Source organism: Tachyglossus aculeatus, chromosome 3 (assembly GCF_015852505.1).
Source record: "Tachyglossus aculeatus isolate mTacAcu1 chromosome 3, mTacAcu1.pri, whole genome shotgun sequence".
Taxonomy (NCBI): domain Eukaryota; kingdom Metazoa; phylum Chordata; class Mammalia; order Monotremata; family Tachyglossidae; genus Tachyglossus; species Tachyglossus aculeatus.
Window position 1 is genome coordinate 89,516,476 of NC_052068.1, and position 13,830 is coordinate 89,530,305.

Here is a 13,830-nt window from a genome sequence, read left to right on the forward strand (position 1 = left end):
ACAGCCAGTAGATGCATGTTGGGGTGGGGAGGTGAATGGGGTCTAGAGGGCTCCTCTTTCTGGGAGATGGAGAGAGAAGCAGGAGAAAGCTCCTACTCCCCATCAGTAGGGGTGTAGAGTCACCCTAAGGACCCATACATTTCCCAACTGAGCTGCCTTTCAGGGTGCCTCAACAGTCCAGGAGCACTCAGCCTGATATCTGGGATGTGGGGAAGTGCAAGTCTCTGTCTTTTTATATCTCTCTCTTCCCCTTTCTCCTGCCCTCCTTCCCCTCATTCCCTCTTCCTTTCTCTTCCTTTCCCCCATCTCCCTAGGTGTGAACTCGATTGCTATTGTTGTATTTTGTTCATTCACTGCAATGCAGAGCCAGTCCTTCTGTTATAAAATGTTTCTGAACGTTTCTGTACATTTCTGAACGTTTCTGAGAGCAGAATTAGGTCACCACAGGCTCCGTCTCTCTTCTTCTACTCGGAGAATGTAGCTTCCCCAGATTGGAACGCGTGTGGTGGAAAGAAGGCCTGAAGGGCTGGCAATCATAACTAACCATTTTGTCCGTTTCTGCAGCACAGGGAGGAGGTACCTGCCCGATTGTAAATTTTACTCTCTCGAAGCAGCTCAAACATGGGATTCTGTTACGAGAATGAAATGAGAATGGTAAAGAAGATGAATGACATCTCCATCCTCTTTGCCATGTTGGAGTTGGCGTGCATTGGTCCCAAGAGAGGCTATTAAGAACCCAGCCCCTCATTAGCCAAAACAGTCATCAGAACACATTAGGTTTTGACATGGTAGAAGATTTTCCACTAAGATCTCCTTTCTCCTTCAAATTATTGTTAGTCAGCAGACATTTGCTGTTGCTACACTCTCCCAGATCTCCTGAATAATAATAATTATGGCATTTGTTAAGCACTTACTATGTGCCAAACACTATTCTAAGCGCTGGGGTAGATACAAGGTTATCAGGTTGCCCCATGTGGGGCTCACAGTCTTAATCCCCAATTTACAGATGAGGTAACTGAGGCACAGAGAAGTCAAGTGACTTGCCCAAAGTCACACAGCAGACAAGTGGCAGAGCCGGGATTAGAACGCATGACCTCTGACTCCCAAGTCCAGGCTCTTTTCACTAAGCCATGCTGCTTCTCCTGAGAAGCTCAGACCCTCAAATATACAAATAGCTGGTTATTTCAGCAAGATGGGGTTTGGGATTTTTGGGGCTGAAATACGCAGATAGTTGTATTTGTGGTCCTTGATTATCTGGATAATTTGTGTATGGAGAACACCGTAGTTGGCTTTGAATATGGATCCTGTGGCTGGAACAGCCCTTTAGGAAGTGTCCAAAGTGCTAGGGGATCCTTAACTTCTAAGGAGAAAGAAATCCAATAGCAGCTGAAATGCACCCTTGGAAATAGAAGGGTCAGTACTTGCTGAGCAAGATAAGGAGTGTTTGCACACAGTTCTTGGATCTTAAAGGAGTCCCTGATGCTTCATGGAAAATCCTCCTGGTGGCCCGGTCCTCCTTCTGCTTGGTCACATCAGCCCCTGTCCAAGGGAGGGAAATGATGCAGGTGGTACTTGTGTTTCCCCAGTATACTGGTCCTGCACAAGGTTTAATTACAATCCTTCTTTCTCCCTGCTAGATGAGGGAACACTCACCTCTAGTTAATCGGGCTCATGTTTTTGCAACATGGGAAAAGGATGGAATCTCACGCATCTTCCAGACCCAGGTTGAGAATTCAGGGGTATCACATGACTGCACATGCATGGTGTTCTGGGCCCACGCACACGCCAGTGAAGAGAACCCAGAGGGGAATGTATTGACGAGCTGCGCACGGTGGGCAGAAGACCTATCAGCCTCGTCACCTGCTTGCTCAAAGTTTCCGTTTGGGGCTGGGGTACTGGTGGAGAAATACATGATATCTTAGCCCTTGTCGTCATGGGCTCCCGTAGCTGCCAGGTGGGTAGCTGCTTGTGACAAAAAGATGAGAGATCATGTGTTTCTATCATTTTTTTTTCTCTTCCATGAGGTAATGGTCTAAACAGACATGAATGTTCAACCTGACTCATCAGAAATGTGAATGGCAGAAACTGGTTAGTTCAAGATCTCCTCTTCGCCAGATGAAGATTTGTTGTTCGATTGAGCCAAAATGCAGGGAATGGCATTTCTCCTCTCCTATGGGAGTCCTTTGCCCCGCTCGGATGGTGTCTGAGTGATTGCCAAGGATTCTTCCCTTCCATAACCTTCTCCTGCTGGGAAGGGGTAGTGACCTTCTGTTCAGAAGGCAGCAGCTCTCTTCCCCTTAAGATTGACCCACAAAGGGACTGGAGGAACAATTAAATCTTGCCCAAGTGAGCAGGTTATCTCAGTCATCATTTTCCCCAACTCCACTGAGAACAAAGGACTGCTGAAGGCTGCTGCCCAAACCATATCTGCAAGTTGGCCTTGCCCACTTATTAGCTTCTCGACTGTATGGAAGGTGGCAGGAGGTTTTGGCAATTTTTTTAAATGGTATTTGTTAACTGCTTACTAGATGCCAGGCACTGTACTAAGCTCTGGGGTAAATACAAGGTTGTCAGGTTGGACACAGTCCCTGTCCCAAATAAAGCTCACAGACTTTTTTTATTCTTCATTTTACAGATGAGATAACTGAGGCAGAGAAGTTAAGTGGCTTGCCCAAGGTCACACAGCAGATAAGTGGCAGAGCCAGGATTGGAAATAAGGTCCTTTTGAATCCCAGGCCTGCGCTCAATCCACGAGGTCATGTTATTTCTCTAAGAATAAATTCCTTATTTATAAGGAATACATTCCTTCTTCCTGACAGAGCTATATTTTTCTCATTTCATCGTTTTCTAATTCCAGACGGTGAATGTATACTGTATGTGTGTGTGTGTGCATTTATATAAACTATATTGTCTTACCCTTTCCAATGGAACATTCTAGCCATTAGCATTTTTAATATTCCCACAAGGGCCCTCAGTTCTCCCATTTTTGTCCAATCGGAACCTTGTAGAAGACACCACCAGACCATCAAAGGGGTTGATCCATCTTCAGGCAGCAGAGAATATGCATTCTGCAATGGGTTTTAAACCCACATCCCTGGCCCTGGCAGGCTGTGCCCTGTCCAGTTCAGGAAGATGTGCTGCTCATTTAGGGGGATGGATTTCCAGACTGATCCTCCCCACTGATCCACAAACACACACCAAATATCTGTGTTTAATAACACTGGATAACAAATATCCAGTTTCAGTTGATCGGTGAGCCCCTCCTCCTCACTGAAGTCTGCTACTTGTTTCTTGAGGCTAGCTGGCTTCTGTTAGTATTTCATACCTAATTAAGAAGGTTTTACTACTAACAGTAATAATGATGGCATTTATTAAGCACTTACTATGTGCAAAGCAATCAATCAATCAATCGTATTTATTGAGCACTTACTGTGTGCAGAGCACTGTACTAAGCGCTTGGGAAGTACAAGTTGGCACCATATAGAGACAGCACTGTTCTAAGCACTGGGGAGGTTACAAGGTGATCAGGTTGTCCCACGGGGGACTCACAGTCTTAATCCCCATTTTACAGATGAGGTAACTGAGGCACAGAGAAGTTAAGTGACTTGCCCAAAGTCACACAGCTGACAACTGGCAGAGCTGGGATTTGAACCTCTGACCTCTGCCTCCAAAGCCCGTGCTCTTTCCACTGAGCCACGCTGCTTCTTCTACTAGCCTACAGTATGCAAAATTGCTCTTAGAAATGAATCGCAGGATGAGCCCTGGCTTGTAGTTAGTTGGGATTTGGTTAACCAGCACCTATTTCTCCAAATGCTAAATAACAAAATTTTCATGGTCTATAGAACAGTTATTTTATATAAAATATGCATCTGTAAAGACCGCGTAAGATGGACACACACAGTCAAGTACTCTTTCGATGGTCCTAATATTTCCTTGGTCCACCTAAACACAATAAATACCACTGATTGATTGCTTAAATAGTTCATTTAATTTTTTCTGTCGAGACTTCCCTCTGTGTGAGCTGGTCGCTCATCAAGTAAATAACATCCCCCTTTGCTTGTTTTCTGCTTCCTCCCATAAGGCGTCTCCTTCCTGTAAGCATCTGGAGGAGATGAGAGATGATTGAAGACATCTGTTCATTTGCCCAGTCTAGGGCCGGCTAACCGAAACACTGTGACTGAAATCATGAACTTCGATTCTCTTTAAGCTTTATCTCAAATTAAACCCAGGGACAAATACCTTCCCTCTGATGCTCTGGGGCTGGTTTTCCTGAAACAGTCCCCTCTAGTTCCCAGAATTAACATGGGCCTCAGTTTCCATTCACAGTCCTGGTAAACTGGATCGACATTCATGTGTTTTGTTCAAAGTGGTTTAGCAATTACTGTGGCTTGGGGTTAAGATGAGGGCACAGCCCCTTGTGAGGGGAAACCAGGTAAGTAACGTGGGAGGCTTGTAATGTCAACAGGATTTTACGATGGGATACTTGGTGTGCTTTTTCCCTTCACATGCTGCAGTTTTGAGTTGGCAAATCTTACTACCCGATCTTGAAGGACTTCTTTCTGGCCATGGTCTAAAAGAAAAAGCCTTTACCAAGATAATGACAATTGCATAACTGACTACAGGACCAGGAGGGAGCAGGGATATCTGGGTTTATGAGTATTTTGTTTTCAGAAAGGAAGTTTCTCTGGAACATCTTAGATAAGACCTGTTATTATGGATGATTTCTCTTGTTCTACATCCTGCTACCACTGAGGAAGGAGGGGTCAGAGAGATGCTGTGGACTCATATTTTGATCGAAAACAATTTCTTTCTTAGAGCTTTAAAATACCATTCTCAACTTTCGGGCAGTGCCAGCCTGCTGAAAGTGCGGCTGCAAGCACTGAGCATCGTAGTGGAAATGTTTGCCTAGTGAAAAAGCGTGGGAAGAGCATAAGCCTGAGACTCAGAGGACCTGGGTTCCAATTGCACTCCAACATTTGACTACCATCTGACTTGGGGCAAGTCACTTAATTTCTCTGTGCCTCAGTTTCTTCACCTGCAAAGTAGGGATTCAATACCTCCCACTTAGACTGTGAGCCCCATGTGGGATGGGGATGCTATGGGACCTGATTATCTTGTATCTGCCCCAAAGCTTTGTACAGTGTTTGGCAAGTAATAAACACTTTAAAAATACACAGTTATTCTTATTTGCAGTCCCGTTCAGCTGGGGAGACTGTGGCTGGAGCTACCATGCTGGTAATAATATTAATAATAATGGCATTTATTAAACACTTACCATGTGCAAAGCACTGTTCTAAGAGCTGGGGAGGTAACAAGGTGATTAGGTTGTCCCGTGGGTGGCTCACAGTCTTAATCCCCATTTTACAATGAGGTAACTGAGGCACAGAGAAGTTATATGACTTGCCCAAAGTCACAAAGCTGACAATTGGCAGAGCCAGGATTTGAACTCATGACCTCTGACTCCAAAGCCCATGCTCTTTCCACTGAGCCACGCTGCTTCTCTAACACTTCTTCTATCACTCCTTGACTACTGCATCTGCCTCCTCGCTGACCTTCTGGCCTCTTGTCTCTTCCCATCCAGCCCATACTTCACTCTGCTGCATGGATTATTTATCAACAAAACTGCTCAGTCCATGTCTCCCCACTCTTCAAGAAACTTCAATGACTGCCCATCCACCCCTGCATCAAACGGAAACTTCTTTCCATTGTCTTTACAGCACTCAATCGGCTCACCCCACCCTACCTACCTCACTGATCGTCTACTACAGCCCAGCACTCACACTCTGCTCCTCTAGCACCAGCTTGCTTACTGAGCCCCGATAATAATAATAATAATGATGGCATTTGTTAAGCACTTACTATGTGCAAGGCACTGGTCTAAGCACTGTGGGGGTGGGGGGGATACAAGGTGATCAGATTGTCCCACATGGGGCTCACAGTCTTAATCCCCATTTTAAAGATGAGGTAACTGAGGCACAAAGAAGTTAAGTGACTTGCCCAAAGTCACACAGCTGAGAAGTGGTGGAGCCGGGATTAGAACCCATGACCTCTGACTCCCAAGCCCAGGCTCTTTCCACTGTGCCACGCTGCTTCCTGATCTCATTTATCTTGCTGCCGACTCCTTTTCCAAGTCCTCCCCCTAGCCTAGAACTCCTTCCTCCTCCATATATCCCACCCCACCACTCTCTCCACCTTCAAAGCATTATTACATTGACATCTCCTCCATGAGGCCTTCCCTGATTATGCCCTCATCTTCGGCTCAAGCTCTCTCCTACATCGATCTCTGCACTTGGATCTGTGACCATTGGGCATTTGGTATTCACTCCACCCCTATCCCCACAGCACTTCTATGCATAGCATTGAATTATATCTTATAATTTATTTATTCATATCAGTGTCCTGTCTCCCCCTTTAAACTGTAAGCTTGTTATGGGCAGGGAATGTGTCTGATAATTCTGTTGTATTAGACTCTCCCAAGGGCTTAGTACTGTGCTCTGCACATTGTAAGCTCTCAGTAAATACCACTGATTGATCAGAGCACAAGTGACTTCTTAGTTGCGAAGACGCGACTACAGGGTTCAAACCATTCCACTCTTCCTGACTTTCTCAGGGCCCTTGCTGGCACCATCCTGGAGGCAATTCCAGGCTCTGATGAGACTGGTCCCCTCCACACTACTTTGGAGCAAGCACACAATCACCACTCCCCATCTCCTCGCTGCTAAGGTACAGCCAGTGTAGGTACCTCAAAGAAGCTGGCTCTACTGGGAGACAACGATGATTTAGAGAAGCAGTGTGGCCTGGCGGAAAAGCCTGGGCCTGGGTGGCAGAGGAGCTGGGTTCTAATCCTGTCTCTTCCACTTGTTCGATATGTGAATTTGGGCAAGTCACTTCTCTGAGCCTTAGTTTCCTCAATTGCAAAATGGGAATTCAATACCTGTTTTCCCTTCTACTTACACCGTGAGTTCCATGTAGGACAGGGACTGTGTCCAGCTTAATTAAAGTGTACCTATCCCAGTGCTTAGAATGGTATTTGACACATAGTAATAATAATAATAATGATGGCATTTATTTAGCGCTTACTATGTGTGAAGTAAGCACTTAACAAATACCATAAAAAAGAAAAAGAAAAGTATTTAGAGGACGATCCATGGCTGAGTGACAGCGGGGCAGTTCTGTCGGAGAACTACCATGAGGTCCACATGATGATTTTGAGGGTTTGAGCCCAGAGCTCCTCTGGCTCTCACAGACATGTAATAATAATAATAATAATAATAATAATAATAATAATAATAATAACTGTGGTATTTGTTAAGCACTTATGTGCCAAGTATTTTTCTAAGTGCTGGGGTAGATTGGAGATAATTGGGCCATCCTCTCACTGTGGGGGTTCCCCAAGGTTCAGTGCTTGGTCCCCTTCTGTTCTCAATATACACTCACTCCCTTGGTGACCTCATTCGCTCCCACGGCTTCAACTATCATCTCTACGCTGATGACACCCAGATCTACATCTCTGCCCCTGCTCTCTCCCCCTCCCTCCAGGCTCGCATCTCCTCCTGCCTTCAGGACATCTCCATCTGGATGTCCGCCCGCCACCTAAAGCTCAACATGTCGAAGACTGAGCTCCTTGTCTTCCCTCCCAAACCTTGTCCTCTCCCTGACTTTCCCATCTCTGTTGACGGCACTACCATCCTTCCCGTCTCACAAGCCCGCAACCTTGGTGTCATCCTCGACTCCGGTCTCTCATTCACCCCACACATCCAAGCCGTCACCAAAACCTGCTGGTCTCAGCTCCGCAACATTGCCAAGATCCGCCCTTTCCTCTCCATCCAAACCGCTACCCTGCTCATTCAAGCTCTCATCCTATCCCGTCTGGACTACTGCACTAGCTTTCTCTCTGATCTCCCATCCTCGTGTCTCTCTCCACTTCAATCCATACTTCATGCTGCTGCCCGGATTATCTTTGTCCAGAAACGCTCTGGACATATTACTCCCCTCCTCAAAAACCTCCAATGGCTACCGATCAATCTGCGCATCAAGCAGAAACTCCTCACCCTGGGCTTCAAGGCTCTCCATCACCTCGCCCCCTCCTACCTCACCTCCCTTCTCTCCTTCTACTGCCCAGCCCGCACCCTCCGCTCCTCCACCACTAATCTCCTCACTGTACCTCGCTCTCGCCTGTCCCGCCATCGACCCCCGGCCCACGTCATCCCCCGGGCCTGGAATGCCCTCCCTCTGCCCATCCGCCAAGCTAGCTCTCTTCCTCCCTTCAAGGCCCTGCTGAGAGCTCACCTCCTCCAGGAGGCCTTCCCAGACTGAGCCCCTTCTTTCCTCTCCCCCTCGTCCCCCTCTCCATCCCCCCGTCTTACCTCCTTCCCTTCCCCACAGCACCTGTATATATGTATATATGGTTGTACATATTTATTACTCTATTTATTTATTCATTTATTTATTTTACTTGTACATTTCTATCCTACTTATTTTATTTTGTTGGTATGTTTGGTTCTGTTCTCTGTCTCCCCCTTTTAGACTGTGAGCCCACTGTTGGGTAGGGACTGTCTCTATGTGATGCCAATTTGTACTTCCCAAGCGCTTAGTACAGTGCTCTGCACATAGTAAGCGCTCAATAAATACGATTGATTGATTGATTGATTGATTGACATAGTCCCTGTCCCACATAGAGCTAACGGTCTCAATCCTCATTTTACAGAGACAGAACTGAGGCACAAAGAAGTTTAGTGACTTGCCCATGGTCACATAGCAGACAAGTGACGGAGCCGGGTTTAGAACCCAGGTCCCTCTGGCTCCCAGGCCTGTATTCCACCCACTATGTCCAGGTTCCAGGTGGAGAGAGATTTCAGCCAGAGCAGAACTGGACTGAAGGGTTTTGGGCCCCTCTGGTACATCTTATGGGCTATTAATGAAAAATGCTTGGATATGGGTGGGGCTGGGAGCACCATGATTGCTGGGCTTTGTGCCTACCTCCCTCCAGGAATTCTGGGGCTTTGAGACACCTGCCCCTGGCCAGGCCCTGGGTAGCTAGTTGATGATGATGATGATGGCATTTGTTAAGCGCTTACTATGTGCAAAGCACTTTCTGAGCTGGACCATAAAGTCCTGAGCTGGGGCCAGGGCCCCTCTTTGCTTTCTTAATCAATATTACCACTGATTAAAAAACAGTCAATCAACCAGAGGTATTTATTTAGCACTTACCATGTGGGAAGCATTGTACTGAACACTTGGGAGAATACAATACAACTGAATTAGCAGTCACACTCCCTGCCCATAATGAGCTTAAAGTCTACAATCAATCAATTGATTGATTGAGTCAGGGAAGAGCTGGGGGTTCAGGCTTAGTCTGGGAATCCCAGTCCACCTGAGTGGATCCAAATCCCTGGCCAACTCCTCTTTTGATGCAGTCTCCCAGGAGCCCTAGGACCTGGGATCAGGGTGGCTGCAGGATGGATTAGGCCTGGTGCTTTGCCCCTGGGCTGACCTTAAGAAGCTCCGAAACCAGTTTGGACAAAGGAAGGGCAGGATTGAGGTGGATGGAACCCAATGGACTCCTCTATTAAGGACACTGGCATCAGCAAAAGGTCCAGAGCTCAGGGGAAGGACAACCCAAGGGCAAGATCTTTTCCAATACTTTCCCACTCCACTTGCTGCTGGGTCAGTGGTGCAGGGACAAGAGAGGGGTGGCCTTCCTTCTTAACAATCAGTCAGTCAATCATCATCATCAATTGTATTTATTGAGCGCTTACTATGTGTAGAGCACTGTACTAAGCGCTTGGGAAGTAAAAATTGGCAACATATAGAGACAGTCCCTACCCAACAGTGGGCTCACAGTCTAAAAAGGGGGAGACAGAGAACAAAACCAAACATACTAACAAAATAAAATAAATAGAATAGATATGGACAAATAAAATAAATAAATAAATAAATAGAGTAAAAAATATGTACAAACATATATACATATATACAGGTGCTGTGGGGAAGGGAAGGAGGTAAGATGGGGGGGATGGAGAGGGGGACGATGGGGAGAGGAAGGAAGGGGCTCAGTCTGGGAAGGCCTCCTGGAGAAGGTGAGCTCTCAGCAGGGCCTTGAAGGGAGGAAGAGAGCTAGCTTGACGGATGGGCAGAGGGAGGGCATTCCAGGCCCGGGGGATGACGTGGGCCGGGGGTCGATGGCGGGACAGACGAGAGCGAGGTACGGTAAGGAGATCAGTGGTGGAGGAGCGGAGGGTGCGGCCTGGGCTGTAGAAGGAGAGAAGGGAGGCGAGGTAGGAGGGGGAGAGGTGATGGAGAGCCTTGAAGCCCAGGGTGAGGAGTTTCTGCCTGATGTGCAGATTGATTGGTAGCCACTGGAGATTTTTGAGGAGGGGAGTGATATGCCCAGAGCGTTTCTGGACAAAGATAATCCGGGCAGCAGCATGAAGTATGGATTGAAGTGGAGAGAGACACGAGGATGGGAGATCAGAGAGAAGGCTGATGCAGTAGTCCAGACGGGATAGGATGAGAGCTTGAATGAGCAGGGTAGCGGTTGGGATGGAGAGGAAAGGGCGGATCTTGGCAATGTTGTGGAGCTGAGACGGGCAGGTTTTGGTCACGGCTTGGATGTGAGGGGTGAATGAGAGAGCAGAGTCGAGGATGACACCAAGGTTGCGGGCTTGTGAGACGGGAAGGATGGTAGTGCCGTCAACAGAGATGGGAAAGTCAGGGAGAGGGCAAGGTTTGGGAGGGAAGACAAGGAGTTCAGTCTTCGACATGTTGAGCTTTAGGTGGCGGGCAGACATCCAAATGGAGATGTCCTGAAGGCAGGAGGAGATGCGAGCCTGGAGAGAGGGGGAGAGAGCAGGGGCAGAGATGTAGATCTGGGTGTCAATGATATTTATTGGGCACTTACTATATGCAGAGCACTCTACTAAGTGCTTGGGAGAGTATAATACAACAGAATTAGCAGATGCATCCCCTGCCCATAACAAACTTGCAGTCTAGAGGGGGAGACAGACATTAATAGGATTGAATAAGGAATTTATAATACATGCCGTGGAGTTGGGTGGGATGAGTCCAGAGATCACAGATCCAAGTGCAGAGACTGATGCAGAAGCGAGAGGGAGTGGAGAAGAGGGCGTAATCGGAGAAGGCCTCTTGGAGGAGATGTGACACCTTAATAATGCTTTGAGGGTGGAGAGAGTGGTGGTCTGGTGGATATGGAGGGAGTTCCAGGATAGGAGGAGGATGTGGGAAAGGGGCTGGCAGCAAGATAGATTAGATCAGGGCACAGTGAGTAAGCTGGCTCTAGAGGAGCGTAGTGTGCGGGCTGGGCTGCAGTAGCTCAGTAAGGTGAGGTAGAATGGGCAGAGCTGATGGAGTGCTTTAAAGCCAATGGTAAGGAATTTCTGTCTGATGCAGGGGCGGATGGATAGCCATTGGCAGTTGTGCTGTGTGACCTTGGACAAGTCACTTAACTTCTCTGTGCCTTAGTTATCTCATCTATAAAATGGAGACTGAGACTGTGAGCCAGACTGGTAACTGTCCAAACTGATAACCTTGTATCCACCCCAAAGCTTAAAACAGTGCTTGGCACACAGTAAGCACTTATCAAATACCATAATAATAATTATAATCTACCGCAGCACTTAGTGCAGTGCCTGGCAAGTGGTGGAGTCAGGATTAGAACCCAGGTCCTCTGGCTCCCAGGCCCATATTCTTTCCAGTAAGCCAAGCTGCAAGGTTTAGAGTCCAATCATTTTTCTGCCTGAGAGGTTGGACACCATAGTGACAGGCATCAGGGGAGATGGGAATTGCCTGCGGATTCTAAGCTTGTAAATTCTCCTGCCTCTCCCATCTCTGCAGGCAGAAATGAGAACCTTTCTTCCCTGACAGCTTGTTGGTTTTAGGGTCTCAGTGGGGTTTGGGAATGTATTAACACAGGCGGCCTGCCGGAACATTTTTACTTTCTGGCCCCGGCTTTTCCGGCGAGCCGCAGCCAAAGAGTTTCCATTAGCCACGTTCAGTGCGCTAAGTTGGTCTCAAGTCAGTAGCTGGAGAGTTTGTGAAGCAGCTGGAAGAGAGCGATGAGGTTCTCATACCATCTTTCCAGGAGGGGGATGTTGGGGTGTGACCCGGACCCCTGTAGCCGGAAAGACTCTTTGTGAGCGGGCAAATGGATACTAAAAGACCGTTTCCTCTCACCTTTTCTCTCTGGAGTCCTTTCTCTGTTCCTAGGACTGGAGGTTCTTTCAGTGAATAATTTCTCACCACACTCTGGGCCTTGCCCTGGGCTCTCCATTTTTCAGATAAGAAAGTCGTTTCACCCCCAACCCCTACAGCAGTTAAGTACACATCCTTATACTCCGTGGCTTCCCACAGCAGGAATTTACTGTCACTGATTTCAAAGTCTCCTCTCCCCAACTTAAGTTCATTAAAGGCAGGGATCACATCTCCCAACTCTACTGTATTGTACTTAGAGAAGCACAGAGAAGCAGTGTGGCTCAGTGGAAAAGAGCACAGGCTTTGGAATCAGAGGTCATGGGTTCAAATCCCAGCTCTAGTTGTCAGCTGTGTGACCTTGGGCAAGTCACTTAACTTCTCTGTGCCTCAGTTACCTCATCTGTAAAATGGGGATTAATCAACCAATCAATCAATCAATCGTATTTATTGAGCGCTTACTGTGTGCAGAGCACTGTACTAAGCGCTTGGGAAGTACAAGTTGGCAACAAGATATTCATAATAATGACGGTATTTGTTGAGCGCTTACTATGTGCCAGGCACTGTTCTAAGCACCAGGGTAATTAATTAATTAATTAATGGTGGCACCCCAGCTCCACCACATGTCTGCTGTGTGACATTGGGCAAGTCACTTAACTTCTCTGAGCCTCAGTTACCTCATCTTTAAAATGGAGATTATGACTGTGAGTCCCCCGTGGGACAACCTGATCACCTTGTAACCTCCCCAGTGCTTAGAACAGTGCTCTGCACATAGCAAGTGCTTAATAAATGCCATTATTATTATTATTATTATTATTATTATTACTTGCCCAAAAATTTAGGATTAAAACCCAGGCCCTTCTGATTCCCAGGCCTGGGCTCTATCATCTAGACCTCGCTGCTTCTCATCCATCCAAAACCCTGCTGTCCTTTGCCTTTCTTGCCCTCATTTCTTAGCCTTTTGCTAGCACTAGAAAACAATAATAATAATAATTTAGGTATTTAGTAAGTGCTTACTAAGTGCCAAGTACTGTGGTAGATACAAGGTTATTGGTTTTGGACACAGTCCCTATTCCACAGGCTCACAGTCTAGGTGGGAGGGAGTAGGATTTAATCCCCATTTTACATGAGGAAACTGAGGTACAGGAAAGTGCAATAACTTGCTCAAGGTCACACAGCAGACAAGTGGCAGAACCGGGATTAGAAGCCAGATCCTCCAACTCCAGGCCAGTGCTCTTTCCAATAGGCCACGCTGCTTCTCTGAAACAGTGAGGCAGATTCTCCCCCTGCAACAGCTCAACTACTTGCTGGAGGGGAAGTGGGCATTTGGGAAACAACATTAGCATTTTCAGTCTTAATCCAGGCTCCCAGTTTCCAGAGGGATGGAACAAAGGCCACTGGAGCAAACAGCATGGGAAACAGCATGGCGTGGTGGATAGAGCACGGGTCTGGGAATCAGAAGGGCCTGGGTCCTAATCCCAGCTCTGCCACTTGTCTGTTGTGTGACCTTGGGTAAGTCACTTCACTTGTGTGTGCTTCAGTGACCTCATCTTTAAAATGGGGTTTTAGACTGAGCTCCACATGTGACAGGGACTGTGTTCAACCTGATTTGCTTGTATCCAC

At 47.1% G+C, this 13,830-nt stretch overlaps 1 protein-coding gene across 1 annotated transcript in view; it reads left to right on the forward strand.

Annotated features, from left to right (window-relative positions):
• The window catches only part of LOXHD1 (lipoxygenase homology domains 1), a 260,830-nt gene that overhangs the window by 23,280 nt on the left and 223,720 nt on the right, over positions 1-13,830 (forward strand). The window lies entirely within an intron of this gene.